This window comes from Dunckerocampus dactyliophorus, chromosome 15 (genome assembly GCF_027744805.1).
Source record: "Dunckerocampus dactyliophorus isolate RoL2022-P2 chromosome 15, RoL_Ddac_1.1, whole genome shotgun sequence".
Lineage (NCBI taxonomy): Eukaryota > Metazoa > Chordata > Actinopteri > Syngnathiformes > Syngnathidae > Dunckerocampus > Dunckerocampus dactyliophorus.
Window position 1 is genome coordinate 19,598,631 of NC_072833.1, and position 6,453 is coordinate 19,605,083.

The 6,453-nt window shown below is 39.1% G+C and overlaps 1 protein-coding gene across 1 annotated transcript in view; it reads right to left on the reverse strand.

Annotated features, from left to right (window-relative positions):
* Window positions 1–6,453, reverse strand: part of LOC129168131 (pyruvate carboxylase, mitochondrial-like) — a 297,125-nt gene that overhangs the window by 76,867 nt on the left and 213,805 nt on the right. The gene's annotated exons all lie outside the window — the stretch shown is intronic.

Consider the following 6,453-nt stretch of genomic DNA (forward strand, 5'->3'; position numbering starts at 1 on the left):
AAAAATAAAAATTATTTAATTTTAGATAACAGCCAAAGATGACAAAAACAGGATTTTACAACTGTATTGATTTGTTTATTGAGCTTCAAATCACTGTCAATTATGACGCCAAGGCTGGAGGCTGTAGGATGTACTGTACATGGTTCTTGAGGGGGCCCAAGTCCAAAAGGGTACCGGTGTGACTGAGCAGGATAACTTCAGTCTTCGCCTCATTGAGCTTCAAGAAATTTTGAGCCAACCAGACCTTGACGTCGCTTAAGCACGGGGCGCCAGGGGGGCACGGTCATTTTTTGTAAGTGGAAAGTACATTTGGCAGTCATCTGCATAAAAATGATAGGAAATGCCATGTGTTCTGAATATTGCACGAAGTGGGACCAGGTATACAGCATAACATATGACTGGACTTCACCACTTAACATCACTTTTTGCCATGTCTCCAAAGAGTGCGTATGCCAGCTAGTGGACTGGTGCGCACATTCTCGTGGAAAATACAGTACGCCACTTTTCGATCCTGTTTTGTCCGTACACTAGTTTTATAGACAAGACCCCTGGTTATATTTGTAGAAATCTAACTTCCTCGTAAAATTAGGATTTTATAATAATTGGAAAAAAAATACTAATTCACAGTCATCATCATCATCACAAAAGTAAATGACACATTCTCCCAACCTGTAGAAATCTTTACAAGGATGTTGTATTGTATGTATAGTTTGACTTTGTTAGTCTGGGGTGAAATGGAAATAGTATATATTGGAAACAAAAAAAAAGACATTACACTAGGCCCCCAACTTACGAACATCCGGAGATACGAACGCTAGCTGACTGGTCTATATTTTCATGTACTTTGCCTTGTAGTAACTCCATATTTATACTGCTACGTGCTTGACCAGTAGGGGGCACTGTGACACTGCTAATGGGACCAACAGGTAGCGGAAGACGGTGGGGAGAGAGTGTAAAGGAGAAATGGAAAGCTAAATTGTAGCTGTACGATGCAACCCGGACAGAGCTTGTGATTAAAGTTTGTGAAGAGTTAATAGGACTGCTTAATTCTACACCACCCACAGAACACTACCTCTTTTAGAAGACTCTAACCACGACGACTATTTGTCCTTTTTTTCAATAACGCCTCCTCCTCCTCCTCCACCACCAACGACGTATGCTCGACCACTCCTCTTCAAAGGTAAATAACATTTATCATTACGTATTATCATTTTTATTATTATTGTTTTTTTCATTATTTATCCTTGTTTAATATTACTACTACATCCAAATTCATATTTACAGTACATACATATGCATATATGTATACACGTACATGTAGTACCTATATCATTGGTAATATTACCTTTTGTTGGACTTACGAACAAATCGACTTGCGAACGGTCGTCTGGAACCAATTGTGTTGGTAAGCTAGTGTAATATCATGATTTTATTGAGCGGCTCTGATTTAACTGTAATTGCATCCTGTAAAATGATTTGCAGTGGAAGTCATTATTGATGTGCTGTTTTCAAAATACACACACAATTTCTGCTACACAGAAAACGGTGAGTGTAGGAACTTTCAAAGTCCAGTAAAACTAGTTACCTTTCATGTCGGCCGCCGCCACGCTCTTTAGTTAGTGTGAGAACCTCCTTGAACGCCTTCTGTTTTACTTCTAACACACACGAGCTGCAAAGCAAAAAGCTAGGCTATAGTTACGGGGCTAAATTACGCCACATGAATAAAACTTTATGAAATTAATTACGTATTGACGTCTAAAACTCATGTGGTATCCAACCATCACAATTACCATCATGAATGTTTTGTGAGTGCAAGGTTTTATTTGCCACTATTTGTCATGAAATTAGCATTGAACTGTTGTCTTTTTGCACGTTTTTTATGATGTGGCGGTGATTGAACACTTCAAATAATATGCAAGTTTTGAGTGCTCCTCAATTTGTAATTTTTACTCCCTTATTTAGGTTTTTAGTCTGCAGGTTCAGAGAATGTGTCATCTACTACAACTGTATTTAATTAACCATAGAGTCTCCAATAGTTGCCAGGTGCGTGGTCTACAAAAGCAAATGACCTCCAGGGTATCTAATTAACGCTGGGTCAAACACATTGGCAGTTGATGTAGCTTTTTAAAAAATTCACTCTATAAGATGGCAGTAGCTGCATTTGTAGTATCATGAGTGAATAGCACCAAGCAGCTTAATCTACCTCTATATCTGCTTTAAAATGATACTTGGGCATTTGTGTGAAACACATGTGCGTTACGCTTGCTGTACTGTTGTTTACAATTATATAAGAGTGCCTAGATTTCTCGTTGAGAAAAAAAGTGTCTCGTGAGAACAGAGTGTGAACTATGGTGTTGCTACTATAAATGATAAAACACGTCATTCGGAAGTGGCAGAGCGCGAGGCAGGATTGGAACCACACATTGCACAGTGCTTTACACACACTATAAACCTTGCAATCCAACCTACCACGATGACGTGTGGTTGTTGCGTTGAACAGCTGCCGCAGTGTTAATGTCCAAGCAGAAGCTGTAGTAATTCTACATTTGAACAAAGTTACTGTCAGATCAAAATACGAATGTCCGGACTAGTGTCCACCCTTAATCGCCGAGCAGTTCTACTGTATATACGCTTGTTACATTTGGCTGAGCGCCCACTTTACAAGCACCGCCGTTGCATATAGGGGTACATTGGACTACATCTTATAGTTACAATTCCGCAATTCAACATTTCTGAAAAAGAGTAGGAAGTAGAGCTTATTTAATCCTACCCCCTTTCCATACCACAGCCATCACTAATGAATTTGTTCACTTTCTTTCTGTATTCAATATACACAATTCACAAAGTGCTAGGGGCATCGAGCACCAAGGCGAAACCCCCAGGTCAAAGCCAAAGCGCACCATGACCTCTGTAGGCGAACCCGACCATCCCTCCCCAACCCCTGAATGCACATGTCACAACCTCCAAAGCTCCAGGACCCCCACACAATCTGCCACCCTCCAACAAGGAGCCAACTGGCAAAAACCACAGAGACGTGTGATCCATGCATGCAATGATTCACACAGTTCTCTTCATCATGCCACACACATCTCAACATCATGAGATCAGGACGACACCCAACGGTGCATCAACCATCGGTATGGCTACCACCACATTGCAGGGTGCCAACAGACTGCTCCCAGAGGGAAGCAGCCACAAGCCCAGAGCACCACAGAGGGCCACCAGTAGGCTGTTGGGATTGCAGTGTTTCTTGAGTCATGCATTTATTCAGGAATTAAATACAAGCTGTCAACAAATGTGAAGTATCCAGCTCACAGGCAAGTGGGAGTGGAGCTCCACTTCAGATTGTGCAGCAGTATCTTGTGCAATGCCAGTCTGAAAGCTGCATAAACCCCTCCACAATGCAACCCAATCCCTGACCAATAAGGCAGAGCTTGAAGACACTCCTCCGTAGCCTGGCAGCAAATTGTCTTCCAGGAGAAAACATGCATTGGAGTCCAAAGTGTGGCCCGGGGGCCATCTTTGGAACATGGCTCATTGCAAAAGTGGAAAAATAGAGCAAAATGTAAATAGACAAACCTAAAAATGTTTATACTAATAACTATGGGTGTACCAGTACACTAAAATGTAATTTCGGTTCGGTTTGTTCGAGTGCTCGGTTTGGTTAATTTGCTTTGCTAAAATGCTTTTATTTTAAACTTTTTTAAAATAAATAAAAGCGACCCATTCGGGTGATATTTCGAATAAATTAGACTCTGAGTTTTTTTAAAATAGAAAAATAATAATAAAACAAACAGTTGTATTTAAACAATTGTTTAAACATTGTGGTGAAATGTAATGGCCACTTACAGTTAAATAGCTTACTGTTGCACATGCAGTCCAAGCATCTGTCGTAAGTGAAAGGTACATTTGTTAAGACAAATATGATGATGATAACAAATATACTGTAGCTCACAAGGCTGATCCCTACTTTGCTTTTCTTCTTTTTTTTCATTTCTTCTTATTAGATAATGTTTCATTTTCATACTTTGTTTTTCTTTTGTTTGTTTGCTTGTCTTACGTATTGACTGCTTTGTTCTGTGCATTGTGGGTGGGTTTTTTCTCCTGTTTTTTTCCCTGCAGGAGGGCATTGGGAATGTGGGGGGCATTTGGATGGGTCAAGGGGAATTGTTGAATGTTATGAACGGGGAGGAATCAACCCAAATACACACACATACACACAAATCAAACCAAACACACAGCAAGAGGAGGAAGGAAAATAGAAAACAAAACAAAGCACACATATCACTGCTCATTAAATCAAGTCCAGAGTAAAATTTGCTGGAACATATGTGGAATTGGGAGTCAGGCAAAACAACAAAAAGTTGTTAACCATTTGCTCAAAATACAAGCTGACATCTATGTATTACAAGAAACCCATTTCACCAATATAAGAAACACTGCTTTGAACTCTACACACTTTCCTCATATAGTCACTGCAAATTAGAATTCAAGACAAAGAGGGGTCGCAATTATGATTAATAACAAAATTAAATTCAATCATAACCACAAAATTTCAGATCCAGAAGGACGATATATTATCATGAACGTATCAATTGATAGTAACCCCATCACAATAGTTAGTCTTTATGGCCCTAATAACGATGACCTCTCCTTTTTTCACAATTTTTTCCTCTATCCTCTAAAATCTACCCAGCTCAGACCTAATCATAGGAGGAGACTTCAACACAATACTAGATCGAACACAACAGGGAATATCGGAACACTTACATATACTACATTTTAAAGCAATATATGGAGGACTGTGGTCTTGGTGATAGCTGGAGGCTGAACCATCCTAAAGACAGAGAATACACCCATTTTTCAAACGTACACCTCACATACTCTAGAATTGACTTTTTTCTCACCGGCAAATCCTTACACTCTGAAATACTCGAAACACAAATTCATCCAAATACAATAAAAAGGATTATATGCACCCAACTTTGAACTCTCACCTGTCAAGTCAACTAAAATTCTTAAAACAATGGCTCACCCCTTCACATCATCACTCACACTGGTTAGAAACTGAACAGGCACTGTGCAGTCACATAAACCTTTCGGACCTCCCATTCATCAGCCAAAGAATGAAAAAGGACACCTGCTTTCAAGACATCTCCATAGCCTCAGCTCTGACAGCTTGGTGGAAAACACTTTGTGTCAAAAGCTCTACTCTACTCAATCACCAATTTGGAACAACCCAGACATCACAATGAATAGGAAACCACTCCACTTCATATCATTGTACAAGACTCTATAATCATCCTTTTTCAAGAATTAACCCAGAAGTTTTCACATTTGGAACAGTCAAGATCACCAGTATTTACAGCTTAAATCAACCATCCTACCCCGAATTAACAACATACTTAACTCACAAAACCAAACAATCATCAGAGAGGAATTTTTTAAGTTGGCCAACATAGATAAGTTACTTTCAAGGTTGTATACATTTCTCAGCACTACTGACACTGCAATATCACTCTCTTTAGTACTTTAGTACTTTATTATTAATCCCACAGCAGGGAAATTCATCTGTTACAGCAGAAAGCAAGATACACAAGTATGTACACAAGTAAAGAATGCATAGTCATTGACAATGCATGCGATGCATAGACATAGACATAGACAGACATAGACATCAACTTCAAAGTGGGAACAGGACCTTTCCATCAACCCAAATACAGATATTTGCACTGAAATATGTAAAAACGATTTCATTCACTGCAAAAACACAAATTTACATCTCATGCAATTCAAGATTATCCACAGGATACAACGGGTGAAAGATTATACAGTATAAATGGGTTTCACAAAATTCCTCCACAGCGCTGTAAGAGGCTCATTGCAAGTTATCGAAAATGCTTGATTGCAGTTGTTGCTGCTAAGGGCGGCCCAACCAGTTATTAGGTTCAGTGGGCGATCACTTTTTCACACAGGGCCACGTAGGTTTGGATTTTTTTTCTCCCTTAATAATAACAAGTTTCATTTAAAAACTGTAAAACTGTTTATTGTGTTCAGTTGTGTTGTCATTGACTAATATTTACATTAGTTTGACAAACATGCAAAAAAAATAAGAAATCAGGAAGGGCGGAAACACTTTTTCACACCACTGTGTATTATTATCATTATTTGTTTTTAATACTGGCCCTCACAGTGTCTACCAAGAAAAATGCTGGCTGGTCAAGTCCCCACTGAAGGCCCAGGTGCCAAATGCACTGCCTGCCACTAATAACTACACATCAACATAAGTGATTAGCAGTCGCAGCTACAACTGCTGTCACTATTTTTACTTTTATCATTTTTTTTTTCAATTTGTGGAAAACATTTAAAAGCATCATGCGTAGGTCATGCATGCTAAATTATAAAACATTTGAAAATGTACCTGCATTGTTTTGGGACTGTCTGTCCAGTCCT